Here is an 18,300-nt window from a genome sequence, read left to right as displayed (position 1 = left end):
TGAATCGTTGTATACTAATATTCCCCAAGATGAGGCTATTGCAGTAAGGAGATATGTATTAGATCAGAGGGAACGTCCGCACCAAGTAACAACAGATTTTCTTGTATCATTGGCCATGATTTGTTTAAAAAACCATTTTTTTTAACTTTAAAGGCCAATTGTATTTACAAATCTCTGGTGTAGCCATGGGATGCAGTTTTTCCCCGGAAATCGCCAATTTGGTGATGGCAGAATTTGAAAAGAAGTGGTTATATAGCGACACCAATCCTTTTAAGAACGAGGTAAACTTTTGGTGTCGCTATATTGACAACATTTTTATGGTGTGGAATGGTAATAACACACTACTACAAGAATTCCACAATTGGTTGAATTCAAGAACCCAAGAACTGAATTTCACTATGTCCAGTAACCAAAAAAAAATGAATTTTTTGGATGTCAATATCCAAGATGATGATGGCCATCTTGAAGTAAGTTTGTATACGAAAAGTACCGATCGGAATACTCTGTTACATTTTACGAGCTGTCATCCTCGTACGCTTAAGGAGAATTTGCCGTATGGGCAATTTCTCCGCGTTAGGAGAAACTGTAGTAAAAAAGAAGAATATTTCAATAACGCAGGAATTCTGAAGGACAAACTGATAGCCAGAGGCTACCCTAAACGGTTAGTTAAGATCGCCCTGAAAAGGGCTTGGTTTACCCCTAGAGAAGTGCTTTTGGTGCCTAAAATAAAAGAAAAAGAGACTCCTCTTACATGCGTACTGACGTACGATCCGAAAGCTAACAAAGTAAAAAAAGTTATTCAAAAACATTGGAAGCTTATCAAACATTTAGGCATAAAAAAGCCTCTCTTTGCTTTCAAAAAAGGCAAAAACATAAGACAATGCTTAGTATGAGCAACTAGAAAAGTCGACCCTCCACCTCAAGATTTACGAGGACTCCTGAAACTACCGCCTATAACAGGACATTATAGGTGTCAAAATTGTGTGGCATGTAATCTAACTTCAGATACAAAAGAATTTGAAATTAATGGATGTAAACATTATCAAAAAAGTTTTTCGAACTGTAATACAAAAAATACGATATACTGTATTAAGTGTCCATGCAATAAATTTTATATTGGACAAACTACCCAAGCTGTGAAGAAACGTATCCTCCAGCATAAATCTAGGGTTAAATGTAAGGTTCAGGGAGCCCCCTTAGTGCATCATTATGAAATCCATCAACATACAGAAAATGATATGATTTGGACAGTTCTATGTGTACTAGGAAAGATGAAACAGGAGGAAATTAAAATCAAGTTGGACAGGTTGGAGGCTAGACTAATAGAAAAATATAAGACGGCAAGTATTGGTCTAAATGACAGAGACGAAATTTGGGCATTAATCTGAATGTATAAGCTTTGTAAATACATACTACGTTACTGTTCTTTACCTGACACTATGTCCCAAGAATTATAGTTGAATTGACCTGATTGAATGTATTTTGTATATTTTTAAACAAATCGAATAGCTGGGGTATGTATATATCCTGTTATGATTAGATTGTTAGGAGTGGCAGATTGGGTTTTTTCTCTTTCTATTTTTTTATTATTTGAGTTTTTGTAAAAAAATATTTTCATTTTATTTTATTCACTTTTCTATATATTTCCAGGGTTTAGCTTTCCAACTTTTTACATATGCATATAGATAAGTGTCTGCACTGTGTAAAGCTAGAACTTTCAACCGGGTGGTGTTACACAGCCCCCGTTTTCTATTTCTATCGTTGAAACAATCCATGCAGTCCTTTCTTAATGTCGAGCAAGCTAGGTGTCACGTGATCGGCAGTAGGAGTCGGTTCGTGTTAGTAACAGAGGTGTACACACTTCGAAACTCTCCAGAAAATTAACAAGTGAGTACTAATGAGGGGTTGGCTCAGTTAAATAGTTTGTTGCTCTATGTGAAAGCGTGATAATAACTGACAGCGTGATAAGAACTAATCACGCCTCTTGTCACTTTAAGGTACGCAGAAGGAAAAGCCGGGTTACGAGTTTAAGGATGGATAAGCCGGCGTCTGTGGGTCAGATGGTATGCCCATTCAATAACTAGAGACTGCGGATTTGATTTAGTAAGTGGCATGTTTTGGCCTCTTTGTTATATAGTTATTAGGTCCGTTTGGGACAGGCCAGTGATTTATTTATTCCTCTCTCTTGCCTCACCAGGGTGTGACGTGAATATAAACTGACGCATTTATGTAAAGAATCCATACAACTCGAAGCCCTGTTCCCCCCCTCCCGTTCACCAAAAATAATAAATAAGAGAAGCTCCATCGGAATAATGCACAGTGACTAATATGTAAAAATAGGTGAGCCATGTTTGCGAGTTTTTTTCTCATGTGGCATTATATAACGACTAACACAGTATCTAAAAAGTTTTGTGTATTACTCTTTTTAGTTTCCCCTGACGGAATAAGAGAGTTTACAAGGACACATATACTTAGAAGGCCAAGATAACGGTAAATAGGTGGTTGAGTTGACTATTATTAGTGGCAGTTAGTGGTTTGGGATTGTTGGTTTCTCTACTAAAACACGACACATGGTGCTTTATAATATATTTGAAAGTTCAATTGCACGATGTTGATACATGTTTTGGAGTAATGGCACTTTGGGTGTGATTTCTTGGTAATCTGACCACTCCGAGGCTATTTTGGTATTCTAAATATGTATATATGTAAATATTGAATATTGAACCCTGATCTCTGTACATATTTACCGAAAGGATGTATATAGTTACATATGATTTCTTTGATTCTGTAGACGGAATATTACGTTAGCCCGAGTCCTGATGAGGCCCATAATGTGAGGGCTGAAACGCGTCGACATTGTGTTCAAAGAAGACCCCAGCCAAAATATTTTGAGTTGTAAAGAAAATACATTTTTGTTGGCAAGGGGTAAAGGACTAAAGGCAGGTCTAAAAAAGATATAGACTTGTTATACCCTTTGTTTGTAGGTCTGGTTGATCTTACTCGAGAAGGAATGCTGAGTCTTAACATGAAGTAAGCATCCTTTTGAAAGAAATTGGGCTACAATGGTTGAAAAAGAAATGTCAACAGATCAATGTATGTATAACAGTTTGTATATATTTATGTAAAAAGTGATATGTGTGTATATATATATGTTTGTTCGTGTATATGTAGAAAAGGGGCGTAAAAAATATATTAGCCCAACTTTCAATAATTGTTCAATTAAATTGAATAAGTAAATAAGTAAAATAAATACATTGTGTGTTCTGTTCGGAGGTGGGAAGCCTCACAAAAAACAAATATAAGAATTTATGTTGTTCTAGACAATATATTTGTCAAAGGATGGGATAATTAAGCTACCCTACCTAGTATTAAAAGTGCGATATTGGAGTCCATGGCATCATTTGTTTTTTTACATGTTACTTTATTTACCCAGATGCCATTGGTTTACCGGGTTCACCCTTATTTGTTAAATAAGTAATATGTGACGTCATCAGCAGTGCATTGCACGCGCAAGTTATAGTGAGTCCAACTAACTATAAAGTGGGAATTTCAATGGTTATATGCGAGTATAATTTCCAGCTAACTATAACTGGTGTGAAACCTATGGTTTTTTCAGTGAATTTAATAGGTTTTTTAAATGCTAATTCCTAACTATAACTGATGTGACCCCTATGGTTTTTTCAGTGAATTTCATAGGTTTTTTAATAGCAAATCTCTATAGGTATGAAATGTAATATTTTTTATAATGAATTTTGTATTGTATAATTATGCAATACTATTTTTTTTATGTATATTATTATTTATTTGTTTATCTTTTGCTCCGGAGCGATCCCGGGGCGCGTACCGAAGCGCTCACCGGTGAGCGCAGTGTTACGGCGCGCCCCGGTGCGTGTACCGGTGAGCGTCCCGTTAGCGCTATTGCCGCGAACGAAAACATCATCGTGACGTTTTGCGTAGCCGCGTGATGCGTCTTATGACTCACGGCGTAAACGCACCCGGAAGCGCCCGAACGTATACAATTGCGCAACGTCCTGACGCGCTTACGCTACGCGCCCCCGGGCGCGCCCCGGGGCGCGTAGCGTAAGCGCGTCGGGTCATGTGACCTGAAAATACCACTTATCATTGGTTCAGATCAGTTTTCGTTTCCAAATGATGAAGGCCCGAGTCATGTGACCTGAAAGTAACACTTTTCATTGGTTCAGGACAGTTTTGTTTTCCAAATGATGAAAGCCCCCACCTATTTTCCTCATTCTCACTTTGTACTTTGAGTGAGGAAGACCTGTTGAAAGACCTCTCTGTACCTATTTGTCTGAAAAATGGCTACAGTAGCTGCAGCTGCAGGAGCATCTGCACCACCACCAACACCACCACAAGCACCACCACAACACCACAGTGGTGGAGACCAAGAAGAGGAGGAGGAGGAGGAGGAGGAGGAGGGGAGGTTCCTACCAGAAGATACTACCCCATATAAGCCAAAGGAGCACTTTATCTGGCAGTTTTTTTCCATCCCAAAGGACAAGAAGAAAGTTAATGCACCAAAGGCGACTTGTTTAATCTGTGGTTTTCAACTTTCAAGGGGGAACCCTAACAAAAAATACTCTTTTGGCAACAACACCATGAAATCCTTTGCATATTTTGTGGACGGACAATATGCTATGGTGAGCAAAGCATTACACTTATCACCCGTGCTTGGGATCACCACAAGTGCCCGAAGAAACATTAATTTTTTCCTGTTTTTTTTTTGCTCCAGTTGAACCGTTTACAATTCCCTGTTTTTCATTTCTCCCCATAAAAAATACAAAAAAAATATAAAACTGTTTAGAAAAGCCCAAAAAAGTAAAAAATGTTCAAAAAAACAATAAAAAAATATAAAACAACAAAAAGAATAAAAAACAGTTCTTTTTAGAACTACCTCTAATTTATAAAAAAATGCTAAATTTTTGGGAAACTCAGTCATTCTTTTTTCTCCAGGGTACGCGTATCGGTACGCTCCCCGGTGCGCGTACCGGGGTGCGCACCCAAAAAAAAAGAAAAAAAACGTAAAGGAGCGAGCATGAAGGAAGGACACAGAGAGAGTGATGTTAAGAGAAAGAGAGCTAGAGGGAGCAACACAGAGGGACTGTGTATTAGATAGTAAGACAGAGAGAATGTGTAATAGGGTGTAAGTGAGAAAAGGAAAATGAATAAGGGAGCGAAAGAAGGGAAGTGAGAGGAAGAAGACTAAAGCAGAGGAACTGGGAGAATGTGAGTGGGTGTTGAAAGTAAAAGGAAGGACAGTAAAGGATGGGGAATGAGGGGTAGTGACGGAACCGGAGTAAATGAACAACAGTGAGGGAGGGTGAGAAAAGAGCAGTGAGTGTAAGTAAAGAGGGGTGAAAGAGGGTGGATAAAAGTGATTAAGGGTAAGACATGGGGAGTGACAGAGAGAAAGGACAGAGAGAGTAAAGGAAGGAGTAACTGAAAGGGTCTGAGTGAAGCAGCAAAGAAAGGTAAGTAAGTGAGTTGTAGGGAGTGAGCATGACAAAAGAGTAGTGACAGACTAAGGGGACAGACACAGTGACGGTGAGAGAGACAGAGTGAGGGAACGGAAGTGAGGAACTGTGAGGAGAGACGGACTGAGAAAAGGAGTGAGAGGAGTGAAGTAAATGAGTAAGGGAATGAGTGAGGGAGCGAGGGAAGGGAACAGAGGGTAAGGGAAGTAAAGCAGGGGGACAGAAAGAAGTTGAATGTGGTAGGAGAGTAAGGGAAAGAAGAGTAAACATGGAGGATAAGAATAGTGAGGGAAGCAGAGTAAGGAAACAGGAGTGAGGTAGGGTGAGAGAATAGTAGTGAGGTTAAAGCAAAGAGTGATGACAAACTAAATTTTTTTAGTCATACTTACCATATAATTAATGTAAATTTAATTACATGTTTTTACTACACTTTGTAAGGTATAATACGGAGGGGGAATGTACCGACTCTTTTTATTGTAGAAGTGGGGTACGCCAAGGCTGTATTTTGGCACCCTTTTTATTTTCCCTGTACATTAACAATTTAGAGCAGCATCTATTACAGCTGGGATCAGATTGCCCATGAGTAGGGACGCGTCATGTTCCTGTGCTACTTTACGCAGATGATGCGGTCCTCCTCGGGCGAACACCAAAGAGCCTACAGGTTCTTTGGATCTTTTTGTTAATCTAGGAAAATCATATGTTTTATCTGTTGGTAATAAACCATGCAATAAATACACATTTACAATAGGGAGCCATAAGATAGAGAAGGTCAAATCATTCTCGTATCTGGGCCTACTATTTGACGGGTCTTTAAAATTTAACTACCTGGTGGAGGAACGCTGTCGAAAGATGAATGCCACCAATGGAGCTATTGCAGGCTATGGTGGGAGGTTGGGGAGGTGGTGCCCTGAACAGGTGCTGAACCTGTATAACTCCATGTGTTGCTCTAAAGTTACTTATGGGGCAGAGGTGTGGGGCTTTGTGAATACTTGCCAACTCCAACGGGAGGAGAATAAACATCTACGCTCCATCCTGAAAGCCCCGCACAGTTTAGCTGCAGCCATTGCACACAGCGAGCTAGGGATATCCTATCTTGAGGACGTGGTGAAAGTCAGGCCTATTTTAGCTTGGCTAAAAATTTGGACAAATCCCGAGGCAACCTTAAGTAGGGAAATAATGAAGGATTGCTTGGGCAGAGAAAAACGGATGCGAATCCCGTGGCTCAGTTATCCGTTTTAGACACGCTGGGCCTCGGGAATCTTTTTTCTGACCCGGCAACAATCACCCCTCACCATAAGACAACTGTCAAAAAAGTGTTTTTGGCACACAAAGCCACCCAAAGAACAGAGCTAGATAGGGTCAAAACCACGGTGTGTGCCTATAACCTCGTAAAGACCAGAGAAGGACTGGAACCCTATTTATATTTAATACATAATGCTCAAGATAGGTTTTTAATGAACCGTTTTAGGCTCAATCTTTTACCATATTTATTGGGATCACCTTTAGGGTATTCCACTACAATTGAGCAGAAGGGAACCTGCGGCTGCGACAATAGGTCTCCGCAGGATTCCCTTCATTTTGTATTGTTATGTTCATTTTACTCTGTACCTAGGCGCAGATTTTTGGTAGACATTTTAAGAAAATCTAACATAAAATGCGCCCGAGAGGCTTTGATCTATTTACAACAGGCGAATGATCCACTTACACTGTGCTGCATTATTAATTTTATTAAAGTGGCTGCTCGATTGAGGGCAACTAGAGGGGGGGGGGAATTGTGAGATTTCTGATCCTGGTTTTAAAGTTCCATAATGTCCTTTTTTTTAACATATTGTGATATAGTTGTATTAATAACAGGATTCATGTTAAATTGTTTTTAATGATATGAGTGTATATTGTATGTTTGTACTTTTTATGGTGATTTTTAATCATCGAATAAACAATCTTGACTGACTACTACACTTTGTGTCTGTGAAAGAGAGAAAAAAAATAAGTTATAATTAGTAAAATATATATTTTAAAATAGAAGAGACAAGTCAAGAGGTTAAAAATCATAAAAATGTACTAAGAAATAAAGTAAGAGTGAATGACACAGAAAGGGAAATAAAGAAATATAGAAGGACAAAAAGAGGAAAAAAGATATAGAAGGAGAGCAAATTACTAAGAATAATGCAGATACGTTCAGTGACAAAGAGGAACAGAAGAAGAGAGAAATGAACTGAAGGTAATAAAGATACTAAAAGATTGTGTATAAGCAAAACTAAATCAAGAAACAGGAGTAAGTAAAAAGGGAATGACTGAGAGAGAAAGAAGTCTAATTGAGGATGCATTAAGAAGAATGAGGAATGGAAGATAAATGAGAGTGAGTAAAGGGGAGTCATAGAGTGAAAGGATGAAGGGAGAGAGGATAATATAGAAGGATTGAGGGAAAAGGAGTGAGGAAGTTAGTAGTCAGAAAGACTAAGGGAAAGACTGAGTGAAGTGGAGTACAATGAGTGAGGAAAGAAAAATGAGTAAGGGAGCAAAAGAAGGAAAAAGAGGAGAAGAGGACTAAAGCAGTGGTACTGAGAGAAAGTGATTTGGTGATGAAAGTAAAGAGAAGGACACTGAAAGATAGGAAATGAGGGGTAGTAATGGCACCAGGGTAAAAGAATTGGTTTGAAGAACGATGAGAGAGGAGCAGTGAAGTTGTTTTTAGAGAAATGATAGAAGTTAGATAAACACAAGTGAACATAACAGAAGGAGAGTGAGGAACTGAGGACATAGAGGTAGTGAACGGAAAATAGAGAGAAGAGGTAAAAAAAAAGGAGCAAACAAAGATAAGCGAGGGAGAGTGGGTGAGTTATAGTGACAGAGTGCGACAATACTGGTGAGTGAGTAAAGAGGAAATGAGGAAAAGACAGAAAAGGGAAGTAAAGCAGAGACACTAAAAGCTGAAAAGTGGTGCAAGGGAGAGAGGGGATGCAGACAGTTGAAATAGAAATGAGGGGTTGTGAAAGGAGTGGAGTAAACGAATGGGTGTGAAACAGAGTGAGAGAAAGGCAGTGTGAGTGAGTAAAGAGAGCTGAAAGAGAGAGGAAAAAGGAAAGTGAGTGTGAGACAGTGGGAATACAATATAAATTACACAATACAAACTATAGAATAATTTGTACAACATGTTAGATAGTTTATTTTTGCTGATCTCAGAACATATTGAATTTCACTAAAAACAGTGAGTTCAAACTATTCATCATATGACAGCGGGAAAAAAACACAATCGCACACACACACAAACACACTTCGCGCTGAGACCTGTATTTTGCGCTTTCGAAAAGGTCTGAACCCTTATCTGTTTCCTGCGTGATTTGGCCTGACCATCTCATTGTTTTAACTGTCGATGCTCTGTTCAAAGCGCCGGGATGCCCTAGGGTAGCTGCGCGCTATATAAAATTTTAATAATAATAATAAAAAGATTGTGTTTAAAAAAAAAATATAAACTTACAAATCACATATGTACACTAATCTTTGATTCACTTACTTTTCCTTTAGGCCAAATAGTACATCATGAAGGTCCTTTTCGTTGTAAGGTACTCTGCTGTTCTCTAAAAATTCCATTTCATCAACTTTCTAGAAGAAAAGCTCCAAGAACATCTGAAATATGTTTCAATGTTTTCATATACTCCTTGTGTTCAGTCATGACTCTTTCCTCATTCCTTCACCTTTCCTTAAGGCCAAATAGTGTCAGATGTAGCAGTATATTTTCAAATTACTTAAAACAAACTCTAAAATTACTGTTTTCCCGACGTTCTGAAAGAAAGGCTCAAACAACATTTTCACAATATTTAAATATTCATAATTCCATCTCTGGCTCTCTCATGTTGAACATTTCCTATAATACTGATATCACTTACTATGCGATCCACTTACTGTACCTATATGAGAACTATAATTTTTATATTATCTTCATCACTTTTACTCACAATATAATTTTAAACAGCAGACTAACTTTTATTAACTGCTCCCGTCTTCATAGTCCAATTACCTTTACTTAAATTTTGGTTGTAAAAACACTAGGTATGAATTTTTTAAGTCAAAAGGCAAACGTTGTTTGAAAGTCAAATGAGTATCATTACAGTTAGTCCAACCTTTTCGACATTTTAAATAGCATGTGTAATGCCCTGATGATGTTGAAGGACCGTCATGATAAATAATAGCTACAGTTGCAAAAGTTCTTTCTGAAATTGATGACTGAGAAGCCACGAAATTTTTAATGGAAGTTGTCAATTTAGTTCCATCAGATCTACATCGTTGGAACATTAAAATGACATACTGACCATAATTTTGTATAAATAATGTGGACAGCATTGCAGACTTACATTGGGTACACACCATATTGTGATCAGCTGCTTTAACTAGATTATTAAAAGGCACTGATTTGCAATCTGGTAAAGTCAAATATATAAATCTTTCGGTGTCTATTGTAGTACTACTTGATAAACTACAGTTGTCGCAGTCATGCTGCCATTGATAAGAAAGGCTAAAAAGATTTTTTATATCTACACCTTCATCTTCCAATACATCAAACATATACATTAAAAATTCCTGACAATCCTGCTGAATATTCTGTGAAAATTGATTTTGACCAGAACATATGTCTAAATGATTTCGAATTTCTAAAAAAACACTTTATATTTTTGCTATATCACTGCTACATTTCTCAAACACAAATTCAATAAACAGCAGAATGTTTGATCCCGATTTTCAACAATCTGTTCTTGTAATTTTTGAAGAAAAAAAACAACATTAACCACTACATTAGCATAGCAGTTGACACCAGAACTGTTTTCAAACTGAAATCCAACAACATCTTCAACAGAATCCTTTTTCTTTGTGCTTACAATGACAGTTTCATCTACTTTTTGTCTTTTTGCTACTACCTCACTGCAATTATTCTCATTTCTTCTTTTTCGGCCTACCACACGTTTTTCAAACAGAGGATAATGAGGCAAATGTGGAGCATACTCTCTTCTTAACCTATTGTATTCTTTAACACAATCTAGATATGCACAAATCTTTGTTTCATCACACTCAATCAAGTACAATCCTGATAAAGTTCTGACTCGTGATAATGCCACATATGCCATACCCTCTTTAAACACAGAGCTTCCAATGTTCACCAAAGCACTATCTACACTTAAACCTTGAGATTTATGAATTGTCACTGCATATGCCAAACAAACAGGAAACTGTTTTCGGCGAACATATAAGTCTTTCACAAGCAAAAATCTAGCTGAACAATGACAAATTTGTTCTATTTCGTCAATGCCATCAAATTTAATTTTTAAAATTTCAATTCCATCTCTATTTTTGTAATTCACAAAATCAACAACATGACCCATTGCTCCATTTACAAGAACCTCTTTCAACATTTAAATTCCTTCTCAAAATGATACAACAATTTAAACACACATTCAGAGTCTTTTCAAAACCAGCAGTTTTAGATATACTCTTCTCTAATGAATCCAATTTTGATTTCAAATTTTCAGACAAAATAATTGTTGCTGCCATATGCTTTATTTTATCTATAGCTTCCAGTTTCACAATCTCTTCATTTTCTAACTTAACATTTTGTTGTTGAAGATGGAACATTCTTGCAGAGTTGGCATCAAACATATCCCAGATTTGTTCTCAGTAATTTTCTTAAAAATATTCTCTGGAAGAATGTTTTCATTTGGATACAAATTTGAAATTAATCGTGCATGTAATGCTTCTTTCCCATGCTCACTTACTTTTCCGATTCTTACATCTTGTAGAATATTTTTATAATATTCATCCTTTGCCTGTCGCATATTTTGAAGCAGTACTGCATATTTGAAATGTAACCATATATTAACGTTTCCAATGCTTCCTAGACACTTCCTGGTATCTTCATGCGTGAGCATTTTAAACACTGGTTGTCCTTTCACTGGAGTCAACTGCAGTAGATCTCCAAAAACAATAATGTGTTTTCCTCCGAATAAGACATCATAGTCTGTTCTAAGAATTTCTTGCATTCTCAAATGCACAAAAGCAAGCATTAGATTGGAGACCATGCTTACTTCATCAATGATAAGAAGTTTCATTTTCTTCAGGACTCTGGAAACTTCAGAACAAGCAACTCCAGATAGCTTGTGGTATTGTAATTTGTTATCATGCTCAACTGGTAGCATCAGTAAACGATGTAAATAATCCCTTTAATGTTATGTGCTGCCAGCCCAGTTGGAGCGGTAACCACACAAGACAGCGGTGATTCAGTCCTTTTCTGCAGATAAGTTGCAATTGCTTTAATCAGAAAACTTTTTCCAGTTCCCGCTTCTCCACTCACGTACAGTCGGACAGGCTTAAATTATGTACATGAGCACTCTTTTTTCTCATGACTGAATCCATGTTCAACCTGTTCTGTGACTTCATCATATATCTGTTTCTGCTCAAGGTTTAATTGTTTCGCCAAATCTTTTAAATTAACTACATCATCTTGAGCTTGTTCCATAGCTCTTTCCACCTCATCCATGGCAGTGGCAGCTTCATTTTGGATAATTGGTCCTTCTAGTGGATCCTGACTCAATGAAGCAGAACTCTGACTGTCTTGAGAACTGTCTCTAGCAATCTCTACAACAATTGTGGCTTCTTGCTCTATTTCTTCTATGGTATCCTTGGTTGCATTAAAAGAGCTTCGTAACAGAGAAAATCTCCAAGTAGTTCCTCTTCTGTACGCCATGGCTTAAAGAGTTGCAAAAGAGCTAAATAGTAAAATTCCCTTTTCTCTGGATTTTCGCAACTCAATTTTTGATGATTAATCAAATGACCTTTTCTCTGCTTCACTAGACATCCTTCACACCCAATGACAGCATATATTCCATTATTGATATCTTCTCTGATGTTCCTCTTATAAATATAGTTTTGCAGAACTTCATACAAACAACTGTTCTCAAGATGACTACTTCTATTTGGATAGTATGTATCCAACATGTTTGTCTTCAAAACATCTGTACTGTTTGGTTCTTTCTCCGCTAAATACTCAATTTCTTGTACAGATTTCAATACTCGGTTTCGTGTAGCAGCAAGACCTAGACTCGCCCAAATGATGGTTCTCGATTTAGCATAGAGACTTGCTGATGATACCGATCAGAACATTCATATGCTCCAATTTCTCGATGCGACAACATCTTCAGACTGTAATTGTATAATTTCTTGCTTATACTCTTTTCATGTGAAATGTCCTCCCACATTTCCTTCAGTTCCGTCTTTTCTTTTTTTGTGATATAAGACGTCACATATCGAGCCACAGCAATAGCGTTGTCAGCAACGAATTGAATATCCATGTTAGCATTCCACATGGACAAAATCACTGGGTTGTAGTCGTTGATGTACTTGGACTCTTCGTTTCTTTTTAAATTGTATGTATTTTTTGGTGATTTTCTCGTCACAGTATGTCGTAGAGAAGACATCACATTATTTACTCTTCCTTTAGAAATCACTGGTCGTGGAAACCCAAAACGACATTTTGTGTAGAACTTTTCCTTGTTTCTGAATTTTCGACGACAGTACTTTCCACAACGATGGGATTGAAAGCGTAAAACTTGTTGCCTTAAACTGTTTTCTTCGGTAGTTTTCGGAACAACACATGTTGAATACTCTTCAATGAAACTCATCACTGTTTCATCCGAATCTGTTCCAAATTTGGGTGCATCTTTAATCCATAACAACATATGTATGTGAGGAGCACCTCTCACTTGATACTCCTTTCTCCAAAAGAAATCCAAAACCTCTCCAAGGGGAGGATTTTTTTTGTTGGTAATGAAAGACATCATAGCTTCAAATCTATGATTGAAATATCAGCATACATTCACTGGATCCAAAGAACACAGTTCTCCAGGTGTTTTGAATTCTATATTTTGTATGTTTGCATTTGCCTCTTGTAGAAATTGAAGTAAGTCGTCCCTTGCATACTCGGCACAGCTAAGAGTGAGGAACCATGTAGGAGTTCCTAAGTTTCTTAGCATACATTTCAATTCCCCATGACGACGGTACCAATACTCGTTTGTACCACGCTGACATGCCATGAGATTGATTAGATGAGATTCCAAAATATTGTCTTGCAGATTAGCGCCGGGACACCCCTTCGGGGGTAGCTGCGCGCTCTATAAACTACATAAAATAAATAAATAAATAATTGACTTTCTCCATAAAGTCCCTCACCGAAACATTTTGCAGATGTGCTCCATTTTTCAGTATATGGTTTACTGCATAAGAAAGCCCAGACAAGACACTTTCATACAGTAGATGAAACAAATATGGGATGCATTGACGAAACCTTGGATCTTCAGCATATAATCTTAAAGTCCGGTATTCAGATGCAGGAATTTGAAGTGGTCGATCGTCATATCGTCCACCTCGACCTGTTGGAAATAAATGTGGAAAACAACGAGCTTCCAAACTTTCTTCCCATACACTAATGGGACTTCCTTTTGCTGATTTCATTTGAAACAAGTCAATTGCATCCCCCATTACTTCTTTGGAATACAAAGGATGAACAGTATAATGTTCATATATTTCTTCACTTCTAGACACATCAACTATTTCAATTTGGCCAGCTGAACAGTCACTGTCTTCTTCTGCAGCTGTTTCCTCTGCTCCAACACATACATCTTTGTAGTACTCATTGTTTTTGACCAAATACAACATTGCCTTTTTGACTTTCCTAACATCCACTAAATCTTGCCAGATTTTCTTACTCTTTGTCGGAACCCCATTAACTAGAATAACCAGAGGTTCCTCTTCCACTTTCTCTACACCAATTGTATCAATATTTTTCTTGAAATCTAGAGGCAAATAAACAACTCTTCCTTTTAATCCTCTCTGTAAATCTGAAGGAGGCAATTTCCTTATCTTAGGCTCCATGCGAACAATAGCCTGAAAAGGATGGACACATTGAATCAAAATAGATTCCTATGTATTTAAATCCATCAATTCAGGAGGAATGTCTACCAACTCAGGATTATTATGAACAGCTTTAGCAGGCATTCTGTTTTCATTTAATTTATTATAACAATATTTACAAATACGTTGATCAGAAATCAAATCAAAAGATTTCTCCACCAACAAAAAAGTTGCAAAATTCTTCCATTCACTATTATTTTCCATTTCACTTTCTGCATATAAATCAACTAACCTAGTCTGAATCTTATAATGAGTCCGTCAACAACACACACAAGTGAAATTAGGCCTATCACTTGATTTCACCTTAAACTTGGTAATTTCCTGGTCAAACTTTTCTGTACTTGAAATCTGTACATTGTCTTCCACATTACCTTCTATTACTGTGTCAATTTCTACACTGTCCTCTTTTTCACCAAAATAACAAATCTCAATTTCTTCACAAATCTTCTTCACATCTAATTCAGTTCCATGCAAAAGAGCACTGTTTAATTGTTTAAGCTTAAGTGCTGGACTTTTTGCATAATACAACCTTCTCACTAATTTCCTCATTTTGTTATGATGTACTGCTAACATCCTAAAATGATGAAAAACACTCTGACATACTTTTCTAGAAAGACAAGCCAGTGGATGCCCTTGCAAACCTGTGTTTTCTCTCACTCTGCAAGGATCTAAGTCTTGCAACATTGTCATTTTCTGTTTTAGACTTTTCTTACTATATGTACGTAAGAAATTACGAAGCAAATCGATTGATTCCTGTCCCACACTACAAATACTACTACACTTCCAAGTGTTCACTGGACCCTTATTACGTCTCCCTAAAACTTCATCAGTTAACACCTCTTCTGCCTTTCTAGGCACAAGTTTCTCTTTTTCAATCGGACAACCGTCTTTCACCTCATATGCTCAACCACTGGTGTCAACTGCATGCACCAAATCATTCTCCTGGAAGTAACTCTCCTCATTAAAAAATGGCTCACAACTTGACACAATGTGCTTCCTAATCTGAGGTAACACAGGTGGCATCATTGTGAAAGGTTCAACTATATTTATTTACTCATGCAGACACTATTTATTCCTTCTCAAAAATGTAAAAGCCATTCATTTGCCCCAAAATCGTTTTTTGAATAACATTTTACAAACAGAGCACAGGTCCTATGTACAGGCATTAAATTTCACTACTGAAACCTCACTATTTCACAAAATACAAATCCTCTATCTTGAAAACGTTGATACCAAGCATTATCAAAAAGCATGACACAAACCAACAGCAAAGAAGTTCAGTGTGCTTCCTAATCTGAGGTAACACAAGTGACATGATTGTGAAAGGTTCAAATATATTTATTTAATCTTGCAGACACTATTTATTCCTTCTCAAAAATGTAAAAGCAATTGATTTGCCCCAAAATCGTTTTTTAAATAACATTTTAGAAACAGAGCACAGTTCCTATGTACAAGCATTCCATTTCAGTACTGAAAACTCACTATTTCTCAAAATACATTTACATAATCATTACTCACCTTTACAAATGCTTTGGGAGATTGAGAACAGTGTCAGATACTCACACCAATATTTCTTTAGCAGAGCAAAAGGTATGTACTCCAGGCACTGCAACCATGAATGGCACAGAAAATCTCTAATTCTACACACATATCCCTTATATTAACCAATCAAAACTCTTCCCTCTCTATTTTCAAACCAACACCCTTCCCCCCCTCAGCCCTTTCTACCTGTTACCATAGCAACTCCCTCCTCACTGACCTCTCAGGTTTAAAAGTTTATTCTACAATGTTGCAAATGAACTCAGCAAGGATGTTTGACCTCTCAATACACCAGCTTATCAGGTGCAATGCTTCTTTAAATGACTTTTTCTTAACCATTCAAATTACTTCTTTCACAGAACAGAACCATGCACCCTAACTTTCAGTTTTCAACTATCTGAATCCACCAATCTTTGCTTGTGATTCAAGAGCACTGAAACTCCACAGTTTTTTTTGCAAACTCCTACTGTTCCAACTGCCATTTTATTTATACACTTCATCTGACTGCACCAGAACCTCCTCTCACCATGTATTCTGTCTGGATTATTGGACATAGCTACATCCACTGGGCTCAAAGGTATGCAGCTATCAGAAATTTTCACAACCTTGATTTACCAAATGTAGACATCAAGTGGATTGGCCAAAGAGGATTGAGATGTCATCAATTGATACCATTGGTGAAAATCTTTTACCATCTGCCACACCCTGACCTCATAATTTTGCACTGTGGTGGAAATGACCTAGGCACTTTGACTGGGGTAGGTCTGGAGATGCTTTTAAAGGACACCTTTGGGCAATTGATGACACTTTTTCCACAAATTGCCTTGGTATATTCCAATATATGCCAAAGACAGAAATGGAAGTGGTCCAACAAATTTTGTCCACAATTTGAGAAAGCACGGAAACATGTGAATAAATCTGTTTCTGCTTACATGAGAGACTATGGAATGGGTTCAATATACAACAATAACTTGCGTTACAACATGCAAGATATCTACAGAGGAGATGGTGTGCACTTCTCAGATGAGGGGAATAGAATATTCCTCCTGAATTTAAGACTGTGCATTGGAACCTACTTGTAGGTACCTAACTCAGCCACAGAACCCAAAAGCTCTTTTCAGGGCTACCCTACCTCTCATCACTCATAATGATTACTTTACTCTAACTTTTTTCACTGTTTTTCACTAAAGTATGCTCCCCGGTACGCGTACCGGGCGCTCCCTCCGCGAAAAAAAATGAAAAGAAATCGCCTATATGGGCCTCCTAAGCCCCCCTCAGAAACCCTAGGGGGTCAGGGGGTGTCTACCGTGCCCCCTTTTACCCATTCCCAATGTTGTTTGTCCTCCATCTTGTGTCTCAAAGCTACCGAAACACAAGATGGAGGACTCCCGTAGCGTTGCCGGTACGCGTACCGGGGCGCGCACCGGTAAGCGCTCCCAAAAAAATGTAAAAGTTAATTTACATAAAAACCACTGGAGAGACTTTCACCAAATATACAATAGGCCCTACTACATACCAGTCCATACCATTTTCCCAAATTTGGTGGAATTCCATTGAGCCATTTGGGCTGTAGCCCTGTCTAAATATCCTGAGGTAAATTACATGACAAAAACACATATGAAGTGTTAGAATTTACAACCAATTAAAATGTTACTTTCATTTTCTACTTTTATTTCCTGACATTTGATTGGTTATGTACATGAATATTAATGAAAAATGAGAGGGAAACACGCCCATTTTGACTACAACTACCTGAGGTACATCTTTAAAGGATTTTCTCATTTATCTTCATCACCTTTATATAAGGTAAGTTGTTAATTTGTAAGGGGTACTTTAAGCTAATTTGTAAAAACATTTTCTGATAGTTATTTACTGTCCCTCTCTTATAGTTATAGATTAAGATAGGCTTCTCTGTTATAGTTATAGATTAAGTTAGGCTTCTCTGGTATAATTATAAATTTACTTAGGCTTCCTCACATACACTTTTTTATATTTCTACTTCCTGCCTGATACCATACACTGCCCAAAGATAACTTCACTGTTAAAAACTCAGAAGTACCTCTCTGAACTTAAACCCAACAGTGCCCTAACTCTACTGATATAGTTATTTTTTATGCAATTTACAGCAAGAAAATGGAAGGAGAACAAGAAATCATCAATATTTCTTTCGCAATTACCGATGAGGAGATTGTTCAAGAAGATTTTGTTGACAATGATTTTATGGATGAGTCTCTGGACCAACAATTTATTGACTGTTTACAAGAAATTGAATCATGCAATTTTGGGGAGATTCCAGATCATCTGATGCTGGAAA

Source organism: Lissotriton helveticus, chromosome 4_1 (assembly GCF_964261635.1).
Source record: "Lissotriton helveticus chromosome 4_1, aLisHel1.1, whole genome shotgun sequence".
In the NCBI taxonomy this organism is placed as follows: Eukaryota; Metazoa; Chordata; class Amphibia; order Caudata; family Salamandridae; genus Lissotriton; species Lissotriton helveticus.
Note: the sequence above shows the minus strand (reverse complement) of the source record.